We start from the raw sequence: 23,319 nt of genomic DNA, 5'->3' as shown, positions 1-23,319 counted from the left end.
GACTCTTGTTTTTAGTTGAATTGATCACCCTAGATTAGCTCAGTGGCTCTCCACTGGGGTAGCATATAAATATATCAGAACTTCCTAGGGCAAGTTCCCACAACAAATCACTCTGTGCAATGAGATGTGTTGCTGATTGGAGGATGTTGTTTGTATGAATGGTGTAGGGATTTTTTTAAAAAAGGTTGAGAATCACTGACAGCCTATTTTGAAAGGCTTCCCAAGAAAGAATGAGTTTGTTAGCCACAGTTTGCTTTCTCTCTGAACTCATGCCTCTGTAGTTCCCCCGTGAAGTGGGGAAGATAAAACCCATTTTTCTTGGTTTTCTTATTTTGTGGACTCAGACAAAAATGGCTGATGACTTAATCTTGGTTTCCCTTGAACTCTCCAACAATTAACCATTTCCCAGACCTTCGTGTTCTGTTTCCTCCTTAGAAACTTCCTTCCCCTGGTGAGGAAAAACTTCCTGGGTTGGCTCCATCCTGATTTGTGTCCGATTCAGCTTGTAAGCTGTTGAAGCTACTCTACGACTGTTCATTAATTAAGCACCCACAGGGTTTCTTGGACTGTATCAAGCAATGTCTGCTACTACGGCCAAGTTCAATTTTGATCAAATCTGTGCTGAAGGCTACAGGGCAGGTGGGAAAACAGAGAAAACAGTTGACAGGAGGTATCTTCATTTTCTATTGAAAACCAGTGCTCAACTCTGTCAGATTCTAAGCCCGAAGGAAATACTTGGGGCTAGTCCCTGGATATGAGAGCAGGCTTGTTTCATTGGGAGGTCAGGCACAAGGTGAGACTAACGGAGAATGCCAAGACATGTCAGAGGAGAAGTATTGAGGGGGGAAAACAGAGGATTATGTTAGTCTTCAGATCTGAGATGGATGTATGACCTGAAATCAGAGCTGAAGCAAAAGAAGAGGAACTGAGTAAGGCAGAGTGGGTCAGGAAGCCAGCTCCCAAGAGTCTCTGGCATTTGGTTTGGGGTTAGGACTGTGGTCCCACACTCACCAGCTTAATCTGAGTCTTCCAGGGAGGCCAGGGAAGAATAACCTTTACCAAGGCAGCTAATACATGTTTTTTTTCCCTGTCTCCTTCTTGCACACCTACATAAACACACTCTAATGTTCAAAACCTGAGTGTGCACGTGTGTGTGTATGGATACACGTGTGTGCATGAAAGGGCTCTAGTGGTGGTTGGGAACCCAGTAGGGAGGAAAGAGTGGGAGAGGGAGCGAAAGAGAGCAAAGGAAAAAGTCCGGAAGTGGGTTCTTCTGGCCCTGGCCTACCTCTCTGCTGTTTCTTTACACTAATCCCCAATCTGTAAGGAAGCCTCAAATGAACTCCTAACTGGAAGTTACTGAGAGTTTTGAATTAGTTCTCCTGACTAAAACCAGGAACAGTTTATTCCAATGATATCATGGTTTGATTTGCCTTTATATGTTATAGTCATCTTTCTCTTTCTCCAATATAATGTAGGCTTCGTTGTATCTCCAGGCCATGCCATTTAATCAGCAAAATGTTATTTCCTTCTCGACTTGGAATTCAATTGTATGGTGGTTGAGATAACCAACTTATTTTACTTTTGCCCTACTTCATTTCGACTGCTTCGATGCTGCTTGACAGTGACTCTCTATCAGAGCAATAAGATTTCTGACTGTAAATATGCTGTTAAAAATAATTGAAAAAATATTTATTGCCTTCCTATCATATGCAAGGCAATGTGTTATTTGCAGGGTGTGGAGTGAAGGTTTGATAGAAAGTAATATAGAACCAAGTCCCTGCTTTCAAGGAGCTTAATCTACTTGGGAAGCAAACATGTTTAGACAGAAATCTACGGTTAATAAACATAAGGGGATCATTTAGAAGGGCAGTTGTGAAATTCAGTTTCCATTTTAAACTTTTTATTTTTTAATTCAAGTATAGTCGATTTACAATGTGTTAATTTCTGGTGTACAGCATAGTGATTCAGTTTTCTATATATATACACACACACATATATATATATATATATTCCTTTTCATATTCTTTTTCATTATAGGCCATTACAAGGTATTAAATATAATTCCCTGTGCTATACAGTGGGACCTTATTGTTTATCTATTTTACATATAATAATTAGTTTGCTTTTTTATTCTTAAAATTATTTTATTTTTATTTTCTTATTTACAGTTGTGAAATTTAGACACTACTCTATGAACTCAGAGGAGGGAGAGATCATCAAAGACTAGGAAGGCTTTTAAAGTCTAAAGTCTTTGAATGTCTGGCATATATGAGACATGCAGTATATATTTGTTGAGTGAGGTAGAATTTGAGCTAGATCTTGAAGGATGGGTAATATTTAGAGAGGTAGTCAAGAATATAGAGGAATTTAATTGATTAAATTTATAAAAATTATAAATTTATAAAATTTTATAAAAATTTAATTGATTGAATACATGGTATAGGCAAATGTAGGGGAAGCATAGGGTATGCAAGTAGCAGTTTTTCTAGAGTAAAGAGTTTATGGAAGGAGATAACACTGAAAGTGTGGTCAGGGCCAGATAATGGAAGACTTGGCATGCACGAGAAAGGAGTTTGAGCTTTATCCTTTATGTAGCAGGGAACCACTCAAGGTTTTGAGCAAAGGGTAATATCAAGGGAGGATGAATCTGGTGACAGTGTGCAGGATGGATTGACAGGGAGACTGGAGGCAGTTGACCCAGCCAGGAGGCTACTGCAGTAGTCTGCACAGGAAATGATAAGGGCTGTAACTAGGGTAATAGTAGTGGGGAAGATGCAGTAAGATCTGCAGTAACAACATGTAGAAGATAAATGACAGGACTTAGTGACTTGATTTCATGATGTGGGGCAAAGGAAAGGTAGAAGATAAAATGACTCAGACCTTTAGTCCAGGAGACTGAAGAATGGTGGTGGCATTACCAGAAATGTTTTCTCTGCCTAGAAGTTGTTTACAGATGTCTTAGGCTAGTTTACAAAAGGTCTCAGGGAGCTATTTTTGTTGGCTGGTTAAGTCCATTTCATTTCATTGTATCTTGGGACTCTGGGGCTTGAAGAGACCTAGAGATTCTAGACTGGCATATTTGAACTCTGGACTGTAGGCAGGACCAAACCAAATTATGACAGATTAATTCCACTGTATCCTGATTCGCCTCTCTATTTCATTCAGATTGCAAGTCTGTTGGTTCTATCTAGGCTTACCTTTTATAGGTAATCCAGTTTGGGGCTGAATAACTCTTATTCATTGGCATGTCTTCTTCCTTCCTCACCTGTGCAGCACTGTCTTTACTTGTTATAAGCACATGTCCTCATGATCATTTTTGGCTTTTGAAAACTATGGACAGCTCAGGGAGTGATGTGTGCTGCTTTTTTTATGCAACTGAAGGCACCAGTCCTAGAAAACTAATGGTGCCTTAATTTTATTTTATTAGTTTAAATAAAGGAGCCCTTCTACCTGAAGGGCAGGCAGAGAGGCAAAGGGAGATTGATTTTTTTCCCCTTTCCTCACAGGAGCTTGGGTTTAGTAGTGTATGCTTGAATGAATTCCTTGAAGCAAAAGAGATACTGCAGGAAGATATATGAAAGATTAAAAGAATAATGTCAGGTAGTATATAAAAATGTACTTAGCATTTTCAGTGCTTACTTATGCCAAAGCCATTTATAAAAATTTAGGCTGTCTACAAGCAGCACACTCCCCACTCCACCCCAAACACACAAACACTCCAAAATAACAAAGCTCTATGATCACTTCTTTCGTACATAGGAAATTAAATGGAGGTAAAGTAAAATATCATTTTTGATTGGAACAATGATGGATTGGAAAGTAGAGTCCAAGGATCTTGGTGCTTGAAATTACAATATATTTTGCTTATAATATATTTTATTTTATTTTTTATTGAAGTATGCTCAGTTACAATGTATCAATTTCTGATCCTTTATAATATATTTTAAAGGACTTTTTCATATTCCTTAGTTCATTTGATTCTCAAAGCTTTCTTGTGAGGTAGATCAGCTAGATAGCATTATTTCCCAAGCAACAGAGAGGATAAATTACTCAACGTCACCAGGCAATTTAGCATCAGTGCCCTTTCTCTTGCCTCTTTCTTCTTCGTTTTCCTCAGAAGAGAAAAGGCTATTGCCAATCTTGGCTGTAGGCCTCTAGTCAATGAGGCCTCAGGGGCATGGGACATTTGGAAGAGATGAAGTCTATTCTGCAGTAAAGATACCATGGAGCTGCTGTCCACGGTGGCAGCCCCATACACCTCAGAGAGCTAGCTTTGGAAATCGGAAATCACCCAGGGTCTCTGGCTCAGCTCTCTTGTCTCTATTCTGGTTCAGAATAGGAGCCAACCCTCTGCCTTGTCCATATCAGTGATTGATTTTCCTTAAGCATCTAAAAATGTTGTATGGGAATAATCACCCTACTGAAAAGTTTAGATAATGAGGTCATAGGAAGGCAAAGCCAATTCTTTTTATCTGAAGACCTAGAGAGTTCCCTTTCAACATAGGATGGATCAAGTCATGGACTGGGTGATTTTAAAAAGATCAGCCTCATTCACACACACAGTTTCCATGACTGATTTGTACAGCAGTGAATAGCAAATCTGATTTCCTTCTACCTCCCTCTCCTGAGCTTGTGTCAAACTACCTACTGAGCATCACCACTGGTATGTGATCTCTCTACACAGACCTCAAAATCAACAGATCTAATCACAAATTCATCATCACTCCCATCTTAATCTAACACACACATTTTCTATTTGGCAACACCATCTATCCAGTTTCCCAGGCCAGGAAACTGGGAGTCATCCTTGAACCCCCCTTTTCCATTATTCTCCCACATCCCATCACTAAGCGCTATCAGTACAGTCTCTAAAATGTCTCTTATCTCCATTCCCTTCTCTCTGTTCCTATAGCTATTGTCTGGGTTTGGGACTTGGCCGTCACTCGATTGGACTATTGTAACTTTTGTTTTGTGGTCTCCCTGACTTTATGCTCTCCTCTGCCTTTCACTCAATGATTATGAGATTTCTGTAACACAAATCCAGTCTCTCCCCTACTTAAAAGTTTGCTCATGGTTTTACTCTGACTGCAGGTTCAAGTTTGAATTGATCAGTAGACTCCTACCTAGCTATCCCAAGGTATCTTCTGCTGCTCCCAGTCACATAGCCTGGACTCCAGCCACAGACTGACTACCTGTCCCCTGCACACCTCTGACTTTCCTCATGCTTTTCTCTTCTCCTGGGATGCTTCCACCGGATGCCTGTTCTCTGCTTGTGAATACCTACTTCTCTTTCAAGTCGCAGCTCAAATGTTACCTCCCCTCACTATAGCTCTCCCTGACTCCCTCAGGCAGAACCAAACACTCCTGCTTCTGTGCTTTCACAGAGTTGTCTATAACACGGTCCATACATTGATTTTTTTTGGGGGGGGGAGGATAATTAGATCTATCTATCTATCTAATCTGTCTATTTTAATGGAGGTACTGGGGATTGAACCCAGGACCTCTTGGATGCTAAGTGGGCACTCTACCACTGAACTAATCCCCCCACCCCCGGCCATACATTGAAAATAGCTCCTGTCTCAAGATACGGCAAGTGTTTTCCACAAATAAAACAGGTTTGTGGGTAAGGAGATAGGTCTTATCCATGTCTCCTCCATCCTAAACATTTGCATAGTATTCGACGCTTAGTCGGTATTCAGTGAATACTCACTGAATATGTATTTCATGAATAACTCCATTTAATCATTCAGCTCCTATGTTAGGCCCTGGAAATTTGGCAGTGACCGAGCCAGGCCTGGCCCTGGCCCTGATGGAGCCCACCATCAATGCATAGACTAGTGGGCGAGACCCACAAATAACTGTCAAGATTCCAATAAAACATAGCAGACATACAGCCTGAATTTCAGCTGTCAGGAAGCATCATACAGAGGCTGTTAAGAGCATGGTCTCTTCTCTGGAATTGGGCTAGCCTGGGTTCAAATCCTGGCTTCACCATTTACTAGTTGTGTTGCTTTTGGCAATCTATCTGATGTTCATATGTTCTCTTTTCCTCATCTGTAAAATAGGCATTATTATGGTCTTCCAATTATAGGGCTATTATGAAGAGTATATGAGTTAATATTTGTAAAACATAGTGTCTGGCATCTATCAAGTGTTTAATAAATTAAACAAAATCTAGTAGAGAGTACATGGAAGCTTGCACTGCTTAGTTTGAGGGATGCTGTGGCCGGCCTTGTTCCTTCCTTACCAGCTTTGATTTTTCCTCTGTAAATAACCTTCCCCATTCTTGTCACCTAAAAGGTGCAGGGCTTATTTGGGAGAAGAAAAGAGGCAGGTATGGTGGGAATGCCACTGCCGGGTGGAGAACGTTGCACTCTGCTCTTTAGTTCCCTACCTCACACACCTGGGAGCTCCGGGCCTTGCTCAGGGCCATCACTTCTGTCTGGCTGGGACTCAGTCATGGGGCCCTGACCAGTGGGCCTTAGGTACCTCTCTAGCCTATCACCAGTCTCATCTCTCTTCATCCCTCATTGGGGGTTGCTCTTAGCCCATCCCTGCCTGCTCTCCTCACAGGGAAGACTGTGGTACCCCTGGGACTTGCAGGCAGACATGTTGCAGGGCCCTCAACAACCTCTGGCCAAGTGGGGTCCTGGGCCCCAGCTATTCGTTCCCTTGTCATCTCTCAGCCTCTGATCCCAGTAGTGTCAGGAAAGGGAAAGAGAGAGAGAAAAAATAGCTAGTAGCCTCAGTAAGTATTTATATATTGCTTTATTTATTTCCTGAGACAACTGTTTTGCCCTCTCGCCAGAAGGTGTGTGTCTGCCAACTCAGATTTGGCAGGCCAATTATGTCACTGCTTTAATGACTCCAGAGCCATATCCCTGAGAGGTCATCCTAATTGTTTCTGCCCCCCAGCTTGTGCCCGGGATGTTATGTCTGTCTAGAGATTGCAGCTGGTCAGAGGCCAGACATGTAGCCTCAAGCACCTTGCCCTCTGCCTGTTGCCCACCTCCTCTGCTCTGGGATCAGAGCTCTAAAGACCTACTGCCAGCCCCAGGGAGAGCTAGTCAACTCTTCCCTTTTGCCAGAGACGGGGAGAGAGATGGAGTCGGAGGTGAGGCATGGCAGGTGCATGATATGCTCCACTTAATGGCAGAGGGACTGTGGAATGCCGGGTGCATCTCACCTGGTCATTAGCTGTCAAGGTCAATGTACCCTTGAGCCTCCCTTGGGAAGTTCACTGGGTGCCTTTAGTTGCTGGAGTCCTAATGATCCCTTTTATCTGGACCGAGATTTATAAACATATTCATACACATTTTTTCTTCTTAGTCATAAAACAATCTGGTAAGATATGGTATTATCATCCCATTTTGTAGGAGAAAAAACTGAGACTTAGGTTAAGGAATCTGCTCGTAATATGGGAACCCTGAGTTTTGCATTTCAAGCCCATGCTTTTTTTAAAAAAAAACATTCCAGGGATGTCTCTTTAGGCCTCCCTGTCCCTCCACCCCAAGAAAGGGAACAGATGAGCTGCTTTATCAGCCTACCCTTCTTGTGCCCCTCTCTGTTCATGTCTTCTCTGCTGTGTCCGGTGCCCTCTAGCTGTGCAGGAGGCCTGAGCAGTGTCCTATACTTTAAATCTTCCTCTTTCCCCCCTCCCAGAGAATAAAAGAGCTGAAGGATCTGATTCTGATTGTTGAGCTGATGACTGATCCTTGGTAACAGTCCTTGTATACAGGTACATCTTTTGAATAAGGACTGAGGCTTAAAGGAACAATGCTCACCTGATGGAGGTTCAGGCGCCAAGGGCTGGTAGTGGGGAGAGGAAAGTATTTCAAGTGTGAAGCTAGCTGGAGCCCTCCATTTTCACATACTGCTCAGTTGCTACAAGAGCTCAGAAAAGGATGTGAGGTTCCCACTTCTGACATCTGCCTGAAAGGGGCTCAGTCGGTGCTGCTGCCTTTCTGGCTGGTGAGCAGCAGGGAAGCACTCAGATCAGCAGAGTCTCCGCTGCTGGGACCAGATGGGACCCTCTTGTCTGCGTAGAGGACCAACTGCTCCTGGAGAATATAAGTGGGAAGAGCCCTGGGTTGGGAGTAGAGGGTCTTGAGTTCTCAACCCTGGGTTTGGTATTGCTTCATTGGGTAAATGCCTTTACCTCTCAGCTCTCTTTTTTCTGTCTGTAAAAATGAGGTGACACTCATTCAGACAGAAAAATAGCATCTGGATTTTACTGTATGCTTTTCACAGTTTCTTGTTTGATCGGTAAGTCTGCTTTAAACTGGGGATGAGGAAGCAGGCTCAGGGAGGTATGTAACTCGCTCAAGGTCTTATGACCGGTAAGTGGCATAGCCAAGATTCAGGCTTAATTTTGTTGGAAGTCATGCTTCAAGATGTTTATATGTTAAATGGGGATGATGATGATGATGATGGTGGTGGTGGTGGTGGTGGTGGTGGTGGTGGTGGTGGTGGTGGTGGTGGTGGTGGCGGCGGCGGCGGCGGCGGCGGTGGCAGTTAATCAATGCTTATAAGCCAGGCTCTAAGCACTGTTATTTAACCCTCACAACCACTCCATAAGAACATTACTATTATATCCTCATTTTACAAATGCTAAAAGCTGAGGCTCAGAGAGGTGCAGGAGGTTTTACGTCTTGCTTAAGATCACACTAATGGTAAGGAGCAGAGCTGGTGCTTCAGTCTAGAACTCCTGACTCCTGGGGTGATGCTCTTCACACAGCACCTGTCTGCTTAAAAGGCTAGATGAGAAAGTGCGTTGGGAATGTGCAGGGCTATCATTGAAGGCAATCTGTCCATCTCCATCATTTTATCAGACTCACCTGTGTGCTTGGCAGCCTGGAAGGGGAAGACACATTTGTCTGGGTCCTGGGCCAGAAGATCAGGACAGGATGGGGAAATGCCTTTGGGAGCCCCACTTTATCCAGCAGCAGGCTCGAGCTCTCTGAAGTAGTGTGGTGCAGAATCTGCAGAACTACCCTATCGTAGTGTCTGCTGAGCTGCACATTTCAGGGGGGCTTAGTGGGCATCTGTTTGGAGCATGAATTGTTCCATTTCTTCCTTGCCACCTTGACCCCTAACTTACGCATTTGTTCCCTGCATCTCTGCCCCCCTCAGGCTACTAAGGACATATGTCCCCTTCCTCTACCCCTTCTCTGTCTTTAGTTTGCCCAGACAGGAGTTGGCCTGTTAGCCCTATCACTTTACTTCTGAAGTCTTGAGGAAACGAAACTTAACATATGATCTGTTGTAACATTTAATTTGGATCAATGCCAGAACACCATAAAGCTCGCATCCTGCCTCTCAAGAATTAAAAGGGATTTTATGGCTAGGCTCATGGAGTCCTGATAGGTCCTCAAGCCATCTCCAGCACTAGCCCCCACCCTTCAGCAGTATCATTCTCTCCATAGAAGTCACACTCTCTGTTCCTCCTCAGAGTTTCGAGCACACCATCTGTCTATTATCGCGTTGCAAAGAGATTTCAGGGAAAGAAATCTAGAAGTGTCTGGGAAGGCTGTACCATTGCCCAAATTCGATAGTACACTAAGCAGGATAAAGATAAGCAAGCTGCGGACCAGAATGTGGTTCCAAGGACAGGCTGGTGTGGGATCACCTGGCTGCCAGTGGTTGTGTCGCATTCTCCAAGTCTTTCAACACGTCTGCGAGTCCTGATCAAACTCCAGCCTCCCTTTCCTAGATTTCTTCTCTCAGGCTTTTCAGTACCTCTAGAGAAAGTTTCATGACTGTGCAGACTGGGGCCACCAAGTTCTGATTTTCCAAGTCACTTTTGAATCACCCAGGTCAACTTCCTTTTGAAAGTCCCACCGTCAGGGATCCATCCTGGCCTTCTGCCTCTGCCTCACAACAGAAAAGCCTGTCTCCTCCCTCACAGAAGAAAGGATTTTTTGAGCTATGAATTTCCTCCACTCCATGTCAAATCTTCTGTTTTGGTCCCACTTTTATTTTAATTTTTTTTGAGGTGTTCCCACTCCTTTCTAAGGTTGATCTCTCCACCTCTGCTCTTGATCCTCAACCTCCTACCTCCTCGGTGTTATTCCATTTCTTTTCTCCCAGGTACTCGGTCTTCCTCACTCAACTCTCCCCTTCTCAGCCCTTGAATGTGTTTGCGTTTCTCCATCAAAAAGAAAAATTCCCCCCCACAAGCTATTTCCTTCCCCATTCTCAACTCTACTGTGAAGATTATCAAAAGCAGAGTTTCCATTTGTTTAGTTTTCATCTCCAATTCCTTTTGCCACCCATTACAGTTTGGCTTCTGTCTCCAGGACTCATTTCTGCCACATGAGAATATTAACAGCAGCTAACATTTACTCAGTTCTTACTATGAACCACACACTGTGTTGGGTACTTCATACAAATTGTCTTATTTGATCCTCACACAACCTGATGAGGTAAGTACTATTATAATCTTCATTTTACAGACAATGGTGGTTAGACTTGTTCAAGGTCACATAGCCTAGTGAGTGGGGAGCTGGGATTTGAACAGAGAGCAATTTGACATGAGAGCCCATACTCTTAACTCAGGGCCCCACTGAATTGTAAAGGCCTGGATAGTAAAGGTTTTAGGTTTTATGTGCTGAATAGTCTGTGGTGGTACTGCTCAGCTCTGCCATTGCGGTTGGAAAGCAGCCATAGAGGATATATAAATGAAAGAGAATAACTGTGTTCCAATAAAACTTTATTTATGGAAATTTTATTTATGAAATTGAGTTTCATATAATTTTAACATGTCATGAAATCTTCTTCTTTTGACTGTTTTCCCCAGGCGTTTAAAAATGTGAAAACCATTTTTAGCTTGCAGTCCGTACAAAAACAAATGGTAGGCCAGATGTGGTCATGGTTGTGGTCTGCTGACCTCTGCTCTAGCAATTCCATTCATCGATGTTCCTCAAATTGTCAAATCCAATGGCTCCAACTCTTAATGCTGATGATACACACCCCTGTTCTTCCCCCGCCACCCATGATTTTGAAGGCAACACTCACTTCCTGTTTTTCATCTACCTTTATGGTCTCTTAGCGTCTTCTGAAAACTTCTTTTCTCCCACCTACCTCTCAAATGTTGGCATTCTCAAGGATCAATAGTTGACTTACTTGTTTACTCTGTTAGAGTTACTGATTCTACTTCTGTCATCAACACCTGCTGTTAATCTAGTAACTCAAGAGCATGTGCTTTGGCATTTTACTTGGATGGGTTTAAATCCTGGCTCCAATAGATGCTATTGGTGTCAACTCATAGGGTTGTTGTGAAGGTTAAATGATTTATTATTTGGAAAACTCTTGCAACCATGACTTTAGTATAGCATATACTTAATAAAATAGTTGTCATCATCATTGTTATTATTGTGCTATTAGGGGATGTTGATTTCCTAATCTGTACCTCCAGCTCAGACTTCTATTTTGAGTCCTATATCCACATATCTAACTGCCCATTTTACAGCTGTACTTGGATGTCCACTGGCACCTTGACCTCAATATGTCCCAAACCTAACTCATCATCTCTCTCCCACCTCCAAATCCCCTCATCCTAACCTGCTCTTTTCCCTCCATCATTCTTTATTCTTGTAAACAGCAATATTGCCCACTCAGTTAACAGAAAACTGGGAGTCTAGTTTCATGTTAGGAAAAAAAAGCATGAAACATCCAGCTTTAAAGTGAAGATGAGACTGAACATTTTCAATCCCTCCTCTGTTGGGACTGGAGATTAACTCTGTAGTTAATTTGAAAATTTTTCCTTTCTTCCCTTTCCTAATCTTCTCCCCTTCACTCCTGTCAGATTTATCTCCTCTCTCTCCCTTAAACTTTATGTGCCCATTTCTAACTCCTTGCCTTTGATCACATGATTCCCCTCATCTGAAATGCATCCCCCCAGTGTGTCTCCAAATGTCATCCATCCTTCAGGGGCTAAAACACCCATGAAACCCTCCTGACCTCTCTAGTCAACCAAATCAAGTATATTTTGGAACCAAGAGCTTATATTTTTAAATTGAATGTCATTATTACATATTTCATAGTTTACAATGTCACAAGTCTCAGTGTCATAGTGTTTTAACTAGATTATAAGCATCCTAAGTTCACAAAGCATGGAATATTCTTCCTGTGAATTCTCCATGGTGCTTTGCACAATTCTCCTTTTGCCTTCTCTCTCTCTCTCTCTCTGGCTCCTCTCCCTCCAATAAACATGGACCACAAGATTCTACTTTATCTGCTTTTCTCCCTCTTCTGACTTTCTTCCTTAGAGAGTTAAAATCTATTTTTAGAGATAAAATTTTTTTATACATGTCTGTGACTTCCCAAATTTTCTTCTCATTTCCTAGCCTCTCTCTTGAGCTCCATTTCCACATCTCAGATTTCTTGGTGGACATTTTCAAGAGGATGCCTTGCTTACCTTCAAACTTGATACTCTTATCAAAATCTCAACTCATCATCTTCCCATCTCTGCCCACCTTCACATTTCCTTATAGCATCATTATTCTCTGTTATGTGGATAAAACTTGCAGTTGTCTTTGACTACCTCCATCACATATATACAGCAATTCACCGTAACATATCTACTGTTCCTTTATGGTGTCTTTCATACCCCATCCTTTCGAGGCTCACTACTATAGTAACAGCAACAATAATAAAAACTATAACCATTAACACAGATCTAGTGCTTTCTATGGCAAGGTACTGGGCTAAGTGTTTTAAATGTATTAACTCATTTAATCCCCACAGCATTTCCATGAAGTAGGTATTCTCAGTATCCTCTTATCATAGGTGAGAAAACTAAGGCTCAGTGTGGCAGAGCTAGAATCACACCAAAATGGATTTGGACCCAGATTCTGTATTTCTGCACAGTGCTACTTACACCTCATGCCTAGATTTCTGTAACTGCTTCCTAACTGGTATGCCTATCCTTCCCACATACCATTTCCAGAATAATCATCCCCAAACATTGCTATCACTATTTCATTTCTTATCTCAAAATTCACTGTGATCTCCCTTTTCAGCCATGAGATTAAATGAGATCCAGTTACAGCCTAACATATAATGCCCTCCACAGTCTTAGCACAACCTAATTTCCCAGCTCTGTCTCTTAGATGTAACTAAATATATGTCCATGAATGGATTAAACCACAGTGCCCTACTCAGCCATACCACGATTTCACTTCATCCAGTTCACTCTTGATCATTTTGTGAGCTCCTAGAGGGAAAGGATGGGCATGCATGTTTGTACCCTACAGTGCCTTCCACCTAGTCCACAATCAGTAAATATTTGTCAAGTGATTGATAGTAGGGCTCAGTTAATACTTGGAAGAATAATTGTTTAATTACCACTTAATACTCTCCTCTTCCTTTCCTCTGCATTGGCCCTCCCGTTTTTCTCTTCCTTGGTGTAAATATCCTACAACAAATGTGAAAATCCTCTTTTCTGCAATCCTAGGAAAACCTTTACCTATACATCACCACTTCATCAGCTCTTTCCTTGGTTTATCCCCAAACATACCTTCCTATTAATCTTTATTTATTGCTTGGTGTTTATTAGACTAAATGATACCAATCTAGGAGAAGTTTCTGGGGATGACCACTGTGTGAAGATGACAGCACAGTTTACAGCACCAAGTTCTCAGGTGGCTCTTGAGGTAAAATATTTTATGTAGGCTGCAGACTTTCAGGCTATGTTCAGCACTGGTCAGGGCCCCTGAGCCATTGTATCCAAAAGATGGCAATGGAAGTGACAACTGTGAAGCTCAGTACCAGATCCAGATGTCATAAATCTCCAAGTGTTCTTGTATTACAGAGAAAGTGTTCTCATTTTTATTGGATTTTAAAGTTTTTCTTTGGATCCTTGCTGCTTTCTGGGCATTCTCACAGACTAGGTACCACAATGCTAAAGGATAGTGTGGAATTTCCTAATATCTCAAGAAGATTCAGGTTTTTATATTTAGGCAGAGATTCACTTATTTACAAGAATTGTTTATAACATCTGGTTAATGGGTTCAATAATTCAAAGCAACATTTATCAAACTTTTTGACAATAACCCACAGCAAAAAAAAAATGTTTACAGTGGACCCAACATACACACAGATGTGCACATGGACACACACACACTCACCACACATTCACACCCACAGACTCACACATACATTACTGAACAAAAGTTTCATGAAACAATGTTTACTCTTACTACATGTGATTCATGTTTTTCTCTTTTAATCTATTTTATTTAAAAATAGTGATGAAGTACTAAACTGATTTCACAGTACGTTAATGAATCACTGCCCACATTTTGAAAAACGCTGCTTTAAAGGATGGAAACAAATAAAACAAGGATGATAAGCTGTTCTGTTTTGTGCTACTGGAAGGCAAGTATATATTGCGTGCAACTGATATTCTGGGAAGAAGCAACTATTAAGTTACAACGTCCATAGCAGGGATAACAGAAATAATTAACTGTGGTATATTGATTTTGTTATCAGGTTTACCCAATTATTTGTTTAAACCAAACTTGTCATCTTTTGTTTTGTGTGCCTGTTGATATATTACATGCTACCCAACTATGGAGTAGCGTGTTTCAATGTCTACATGTTGTTTTGCAAGTTAGATGGAAAGCTGTGTCAATTTTTCAAAGATCATTTATAAATAAGATGTTGGGTTTGTTTATACTAAAATATCATCTTACTACTATTTGGAATAATAACTATATTTCATGAATTGGTTATGTTTTTTCCCCATTGTGCACTGTGGACATTGCTTTCCTTTCTCTCTCTCTCCCACCCTCTCCTCTCCTGTTTGTTCTTCCTGGAATTCCAAGATTCTGTAGTGTTTAGATAAAATTGGTAGGGTATATAACAATATTGAGGCAGTAGGGTTATATGATGTACATAGTATTCAGGTGAGCACCACGGGCCCAAAGGGACTATAAAGCATTTTAGAAAGTGGGTGTAGTCACCAGTTGCTTGGATAACTAATTGGCTCAAAGATTTGTCCCTTAACACAAGTGTTAGTTCTTCCAAAGTTGCACAGTATTGAGAATGCAGCAAAAGGACAAAAGGGATTTGAGCTGTAGCTTGAGAGGCTTTATTATTTAAAAATCTTCCTAAATATCAATTCATAGTTTCTTGTATTTTCATTCTGAAATTCTAGAGGGGAAAAAATAAATGGGGGAAGGGTAGTGGCAACCAAGTGGATGGGAAAGAGTGGAGGCAAGACTTTTCATTGAATATCCTTTTATATATTTTGAATTTTGAGCAATGGATACAAATTACCTATTCAAAAATTTAAATAAAAAAGAGAAAACACAAAGCAAAATAACAGCAAGGACAACAAAAGTGACTATTAAAAGTGCTTTTTGATAATGAGGAATCAGTATAGTGTAAGCCAAGGGGAAAATGAAAGATTTGGAAGAAGAGACATTTCTGTTCCCATCCTGCCTCCATCATTTACTAGCTATACAATATCAGGAATGCTACTTAACTTGCCTGATCCTGTTTCCTCATCTGTTAAATGGGAATAATAATACCTATCATTTAGAGATTGTTCTGAGGATTGTTTAAGATAGTGTGTTTGTAGCACTCAACACACAGAAGATGATGGAATGCAGGATGATGGCCTGTAAATAAGTCAGCCCATCCCCAGAACCTGTGACTGTGTTAGGTTGCATGGCGAAAGGGATCTTTAAGATGGAATTAAGGTTGCTAACTGGATGACCTTAACATAGGACGATTATCCGGATGATCCAGGCAAGCCCAGTGTAATCAACTGGGCTCTTAAAAGTAGAAGAAGGCAAAATAGTCAGAGATGGATTCAAAGGAAGAAGAGGCAGGAGAGATTCAAATTGTGAGAAGGATTCAACCTGCCCTGGTTGGCTTTGAATTTGGAGGAATGGGGCCACAGACGAAGGAATGTGGGTGGCCTCAAGAAACTAGGAATGGCCTTCAATTGACAGCCAGTAAAGAAATTGGGACTTCAGTCCTACAACCACAGGGAAGTGAATTATGCCAACAACCTGAATAAGCAAGGAAATAGATTCTCCCTTAGAACCTCCTGAAGAGAATGCGGTCCTACTGACACCTTGATATTAGCCCAGTGATCCCTGTGTCAGACTTCTCACCTACAGAACCATAACAATAATAAATTTGTGCTGTTTTAAACTGCTAAATTTGTGATTATTTGTTATGGCCACAATAGAAAACTAATACAAAGATTTTCAATAATTGATAGCAATTCCAATTGCTAATTTAGGATGATCACAGAAATCTTAGAAATTAATGATCTTTATTGTCTATTATAAGATTATTGAGGCCACGCTAATCTGATTCTCTTGAAAATCAGTGGATGTTGGACAACCTCAGTTCCAGTAGAAGCTGAAGGTCTCAAATCTCAAACCAAAGGATGAGGACCCAAAAGTGGAGGTGTCTATCTCTGTCTTTGCAATCAAGCTGCCCAGCCATCAATAAGTTTTTAGAGAATCAAGTACTTAGTGACTTTATAGAATTTATTGGAATTTATGGAATTATTGGAATATATAGGTACTATACCTGTCATATTTTACAGGTTGGAAAATTGAGCAGGTAGGAAGCACTATGGGCTTGGGGGAGGTAGGAGACACTCATGTTTTTCACCCGTAAAATAGTGGTTGGTATTTACCTAAGTCATTAAATTATAAAATGAACACGTTAGTTAATTCATTTGAGCTTTAGTTTCATCTGTAAAATATTTTTGGTACCATACCTTTCCATGGAGTTGTGAGTGCCTAAATGAGATACTGCATGTAAAATGCTTGGCACATAACTAAGTACTCTTTAGGTGTTAACTGTTGTTGAGTTGACTTATGTAAGATGTGTTGTATTTCTTATACAACATCAAGTCATTACTTTCTGGGGGAAAAATCATTGCATCATAGCTACAGATTTATGTATAATATTTTTGTCCCCTTTGTAGACTCAGATTAAAAAATACTTATTGAGTTTCTCTGCTATGCCTTTACCTGCATTATTTCTTTTACCCAAATCGTCTCACATCCATCCTATGAAATAGGGGCTATTTTTCACCAATTTTATAGATGGTCAGGCCAGAAATTCAGTAATGTTTAGTTCTGCCCCCTAGGATCCATTTCAGCCTTGATTTTTTTCACAGTTGCTCCATTGAAGGACGTGTGTCTGTATGTGCATGAATTTGCTTGGTGTATATGTATATGCAAAAATGCAAAAGTAACCTCACTACTAACTTTCTAACTTGGTAATTTTGAGACATGCCATATAGAATAAGGCTGCTTCTGATTTCAGTCTTAGTCTATGAAGTGATTTCACCAGGGACACCTGTAATTCTTTCTGCATATTTGTTTGGGGGCCTCCATTCTGTTCAAATATATTTTACTTTGTGTGCCTTTCTTGGTATTCTATCTGTGAAAAGCCAATGTGATTTGTACCAATTAGAAATAAATGCATGTGCCTCAAGACTTCACATCCAGTGGTTAGTTTTCTAGCAAGCTAAAATTATTGGCCAAATCTTATTAATTATAATAATATCTTCTGTGTATTGATTGTTCACAGCATGCCAGTGTCTTAGAATGTCTTATTTAATCGTCACAACAGCTCAGTGTCAGTGGGTACTGTTATTAATCCCTTTATACTGCTGAGGAATCAGAGACAAAGTGCCTTGTACAAGTTTACACAGCTAGTTATTTGTGGGCAGAACCAGAATTTGAACTAAGGTCTGTGTGAGCCTCCAAACACAGGTAAACAGTAAAATTCTATGGTCTGGCTTCCTTTGCATCAACTCTTTTGCCCACACTTAAGGCTTTTACACTGAATACCAAGAGAAGTGGACCTGGGGGAAGTTTATATTTTAATTTTTTTAAATTATAAGCTATATGAATTGGCCCTATATGCCCAGGAGGTAATTGTTTATTTTCAAATGACTTTCCAATGCTTTTGGGGATAAGCTCTAGCCAGTGCCTCAAACTTTAGCTTGCAAAAAAATCATTGGGTATATATTTAAAGATCGGATTCTAATTCAGTAGGGCCGAGGAAGGGTCTAAGGTTCTGCATTTATATATAGCTCCCAGGGGAAGGGGTGGGGACCACATTTATAGTAGCAAGGCCTTAGCCCACTCCACCCTAGCATCGCTTTCCTATCCTTGTGACATCCTCCCTATGATGTGGAAGTTCTTCATATCATCTTTCTGGGCTGGAATAGACATATTTGCATCAGCCTATTTTCTCAGATCCTAAAAGAAACTAGGGTGGAATTAATGGAAACCAGGCATCAGGGCTCAAGAATGGAGGCAGGAAACGACACCCTCCCTGCAAACCTTCCTTCTTCTCATGATCTACGATAAAAACCATCTGTCTTGTCTTTTCTATTTCCTTTGTTTTATGCTTTCAGGAAGTGTTATGTATCTACGTGTGTGTATGCATGTGCATTTATGGGTACTGATTCTGAGGCTGCATATACAAAGCCTGAATAATACTGGATCCCACCAGCTTCCATTCCTCAAAACTAAGAGGGAGCACCAGAGACTGGGTGTTTTAGATGCCTTTTTTGTTGGTGGTGTGAGCCAGATCAGTAAGATAAACATGAACAGCGAAATCTTTGTCATGTTTAATTCTGCCCTCCACCTGAATATACCAGCTGTAGGCATCTTCCATGTTTTCTTAGCTTAGTAAGATAGGAGTGAGTCAGTGAGTGAGTGTGTGTGTGTGTGTTGGGGGCAGGTGGTGGGTGAGAAGGCAAGTCACAAAGATAGGGCAATAAACATGTAAGTATGAACATGTAAATATAAACATGGAATGGAAGTACAGGTCTGTGATCTTGGTAAACTAGGCTTTTGTTTCCTCTTAATTTCTTGGAAAGATCTCCAGAGAGCTTTAGGAAATGTATTCAGTACTAGCAAGGCAGTCCTGATTTCTGGTTTTGGTTCTGTCACTAGCTGGTTGTAGGATTTGGGGAAGTCATTTCTACTCTCTGGGGCTCAATTTCTTTATAAGACAAATGAGGACATTGGACTCTGCCAAAACCCCTACTTGTTTCTCACCATCAGCTATTTCCTTGCCTTTGCTAAGATGAAAAGCTGGGGCAATTGCACTGGCTACCACCATCAACTCCACAGTAAACAATGGAGAACCAAACCTAGGGAACTTGCAAAGTTCCCTTGACCCAGTGAACTGCAATTTTTGCCTTGCCCCACCAGCTTTTATTGCTTTTCAAAAAAATCATCTGTTCTTGCTCAGTTGAGTATGATGTACGTGTTTGTTTAAGAGACCACAGCTGAGTCATTCAGGACTCATTCTTTGCTGTTGGGATGGGTTGGTTGGTCTCACTGGACAAAGGGCTTGATAGACCCACCAACAGAAGGAAAGCTATGTGAGTTGAGAAAGGATGACACTCTGGAAACCTCAGTTACTAAGCTCTGGACTCCATGACTAGCCTCAGCTCAGCCCTGATCTGTAGTCAATTAGCTACAACTTCTGCCTAGAATGAAGCATCATTTCTGTCTGTGGGCTGCAAACTTTGTCATACCCCTCCCTGAAAACCTGGAAAACAATGAGGCCAGATTAGGTTGGTGGCATCTTGTGGCACACTGGGGAGAAAGGTCCTGCTCCTCACATTCCCCACCAGCTCACAGGAGGCTTCTGAACGGCTTTGTGAACTGAGCTGAAAACAAGAACCTTTGGCAGAAGTAAAGAAGGCAGAAATGTTTTGGTCCCTGAGTGATGGCGCCATAGCAAAAGACAAATTAGAATATTTGGAAGCAGGCTGGAGGGCAATCACATGATACATTTGAGATATCCATTCGATAATTAAGCACCTGAATGGCTCGTAGATTGGAATTTAATGTGCTAAGGAGTGAAATGAGATGGCAAAAGTGAAAATGTACTCCAACGCTCTCCATTATCGGGTTCTAAGGATTTCTTTCACTGTTGACACAGTGTTTACAAGGCAAATTGTAGGCAATTGTAAGGTGCTTCAGTTAATCAATTTCCTGGACTAATTCCATCCCCAGCCAAAGCAGAAGAAAGCAAACACCTGGATGGTTTTCTTTCCGTGTTTCAAAACATCTTCACGTTCTGTCCTATCTTCTGTCCCATCCTCTTCCTCCCCACTGCATTTCTAATTTTCTGGCCCAGCCTCCTCTAAGCACTGTGGTTCTGTGCATTGTTCTGGCTTCGGTTGTTAATTCTAGGAAGAATGGAATCATCAGATCTCTAGAGCTCTTATAGCTGGTAGAAATGGCAGATATTATCTGGTCCAGGTCTCTTTGTTGGGGCACATCCTAAAGCCAGGTAAACCTGGGTCAACACAGCTGAGGACTGTATGGGTTCTGGACCACTGCACCGCCCACCTCCTTGTCCCCTGAGGCACCATGGATCAGGACCCACTGTGGCAGTCAGATATTCACATCACCAAGAACAGAGCAGAGACCTACACCTTAGGCTTCATCCGTGTTGACACTGTCAGTTATTCTCCAAGTATGAAGCTGCTGGTTCTTTCCTACCTGTCTGCAACCTGGTCTTTGCTATTTATGGGAAAGTGTAATTTTAACCTAAGAAGATATTTGCTTACAGTTGCCTAAAAAAGTAACAGAACAGGCACCTTTTCAGATCCTTCTTGAGTAATTCTTGTTCTGTTCTGTCTCTCACAGGGAGCATTAGAACAAATTGCCTGATGCAACATAAACAGTTCTACTTAATGCAAAATCCATTTCTCTCATTTGCTGAGTTGGAAAGAGGTAATTCATTGTATTCCAGTAACATAATAATAAATAGAAAGTTTAACAGAAGAGCCTGGGTGCTTTGGAAGCACAAGTTCAAATACTCCCATCTTGGCTACAATAGCACAGAGCCCAGATTATATAGAATTGATCTGAGTCCTTGAAAACATACACACACACACACCATATATACTACAACTTTATGAAAGCAGAGTGTCTCTCATTCTCTCTCTCTCTCTCTTTCTCTTTCTCTCTATCTCTCTAGTAAAACTTCATGAAAGCAGCATCTTCCAGGGAGCAAAACACAAATTTCAAGTTTTTCCTTCAACCTTGCAGACAGAGCTTGACCCTGTGGGTTTTCTTTATCCCAGGCTAAACATTTGCTTTGAAACGAACTTGGTACTATGTGAATATATTTCTATGCCTTTTGATTTAGAATAAGCAGATGTTAAAGACTGGGTGAAAGGTATCCTTTAATATCATTTATATTTCAGCTTTTTACAAGTCTATATGAAAGGAGACATGATATAAATCATCTATACAACACCCAAAAAATGCCTTAGACCGACAGTAGACAATTATGAATGCTGATACATAAACTTGCCATATTTGCTAAATGCCATGAGGATAAGTACATAGCCCCATGTCAGCGTAGTAAATATTTCTCACTTGAAGCCAGGGCTGACGAGCACAATCTCTAAAGGGAGTGTTATTGATTAGTCGGTGTTTCTTCTACTCATATAATAAACTTGGGTAAAGTTCAGAGATCCTGTCTTCCAGACTGGTTTCCAGGCTCCAGGCTTTTCATGAGGGACTGATAACCCTGGTAGCCATCACCACATACCTGACTATGGCCAGAAGACCCCAGGTTGGCAATGGGGGAAAAGCATTTTTCCCAGTTCCATTCTTAGAGACCTGGAAAAAGATTCGGATCTGTGAATACAGCTCAGTACAGTGTGTGTGAGTGTGTGTGTGTGTGTGTGTGTGTGTGTGAGTGTGTGTGTGTGTGTGTGTGTGTGTGTGTGTGTGTGTGGTGTGGATAAGATGAAGACGGTTTGTCCAAGTCAGCTTGTGTGTTTGTGGAGAGAGTTGTATCCACTTTGGAACATAGATCTGAGTGATGTCTTCCCCTTTGTATTTCCTAGTTTCTTTACGGAAGCCAGGAAAATGAATCTAGCCATTTCGTAAGTTTGAAGGATACAAGACAGCAAGAAGGTGAATGGGGGGCTCTGGTCCCTGAGCCCTCATGAGCTCACCCTGGCTCCTGGCGTCTTAAAGTGGCTTTCAGCAAAAGGGCCAGTGTCCTTATTCCCAAGCCCGTCTCCCAGGCCAATTTTGATCTCTGATCTTAGATCACTGTCCCAGGGTTAGGGCAAAGCTCTGGTTTAGGAGAACATCTCGTGTGAAAAGGATGTTTTTTGGTCAGTGCCAAGAACCACCTTGCCCTAACACCTCTAGGGTCCCACCGTATCTCTCACCCTGTGCCCCAAAACAATCTGTTGCTGGTTTTGCTCTGCTCCCCACCACCCCAGCTCATAACCATCTAGCGCTTCTCAGCCCTCCGCCTACCGACACCTTCACTCAACCCGCACCTCGCTGTCCCTTGGCAGCGCTCTGAGCAGCAAAGCAGAGGGCTCGGGGCCGCTTGTCCACTTACCCCGGGGCCAAGTGGTTTGTTCGGATCTGCGTCGTCTGGCGTCCGCAAGCCAAGGAGCACAGTGTCGCCGCCTTACCGGTTCTCTTGTGGCGCGCCAACAGCAGCCGCCTGGGACAGCCAGGGGCCTCCAGGCTGCCGGCTGGTGGGCGGATGAGCAAAGGGAAAGGGGCGGGATGTAACGAGGCACACGAGCGCAAGTGCTTGCTCCTATCTTGGTTTCTCCCTTCGCTTCTCAGTCAGTCCCAAACTTCCCTGTGGCCGGCCCTCTCTCCTCACCTTTCGCCTTCCTCAGCACCCCGAAACTCTTTGCTCTACCCGCGCCCCTGCCTGTCCCCGCTTGCTTCTCCCGGTTCTCTGACCCAACCTGTGCCCCTTCAGACGCACGCACCCCCTTCACGCAGCCAGCCACACAATAAGGGCAAGGGAAGAAACTGACACAGGGAAACTGACAGGAGTAGCTGACACGGGAGTCTGAGGGAGAGAGGAAGAGAAGAGACAGGGAGAAACAGACACGGAGAGACCAGCATTCACACTTACGTGCACAAACACACACTCAAGCTCCAGCCGCTAGGTAGCAGCTGGCAGGAGCCCCGGTCACCCCTACAAATCATTCTAGACTAGAGATTTCTGTCCCCTTCTGCTGCCGCTTCTGGAAAATGCTATACAACGAGCGGGAGAGAAAAGCAAAGAGGAGTGGGGAGGGGAAAATCGAGGAGGCGCGCTCCCTGTCTTCTCCCCACCCCTAGCTCCAAAAATGTCCAACCCTGAGCTCTTCCTTTTCCCTTTTATCTGCTCCGGCCTCCCTCTGCTCCTTTTCTCTTTCTCCTTTCCTTTGGGTGGCTGCAAGCTGGTAGAACCCGTCTCGGTTGTGATGTGTGTGAGTGTGTGTGAGTGTGTGTGTGCGCGCACGCGCGCGTGTGTGTGCGAAAG

General features: G+C 42.2%; 1 protein-coding gene across 1 annotated transcript in view; it reads right to left on the bottom strand.

Annotated features, from left to right (window-relative positions):
• The window catches only part of TRPC5 (transient receptor potential cation channel subfamily C member 5), a 227,887-nt gene extending 204,908 nt beyond the window's left edge, over positions 1 to 22,979 (bottom strand). The window contains exon 1 of the mRNA XM_031446350.2: positions 22,390 to 22,979. The gene's annotated coding sequence lies outside the window, so the exon portion shown is untranslated. The remainder of the gene's footprint in view (positions 1 to 22,389) is intronic.
• Between the last annotated feature and the right edge of the window lie 340 nt (positions 22,980 to 23,319).

This window comes from Camelus dromedarius, chromosome X, assembly GCF_036321535.1.
Source record: "Camelus dromedarius isolate mCamDro1 chromosome X, mCamDro1.pat, whole genome shotgun sequence".
Lineage (NCBI taxonomy): Eukaryota > Metazoa > Chordata > Mammalia > Artiodactyla > Camelidae > Camelus > Camelus dromedarius.
Note: the sequence above shows the minus strand (reverse complement) of the source record. Positions and strands in the feature narration are given on the sequence as shown.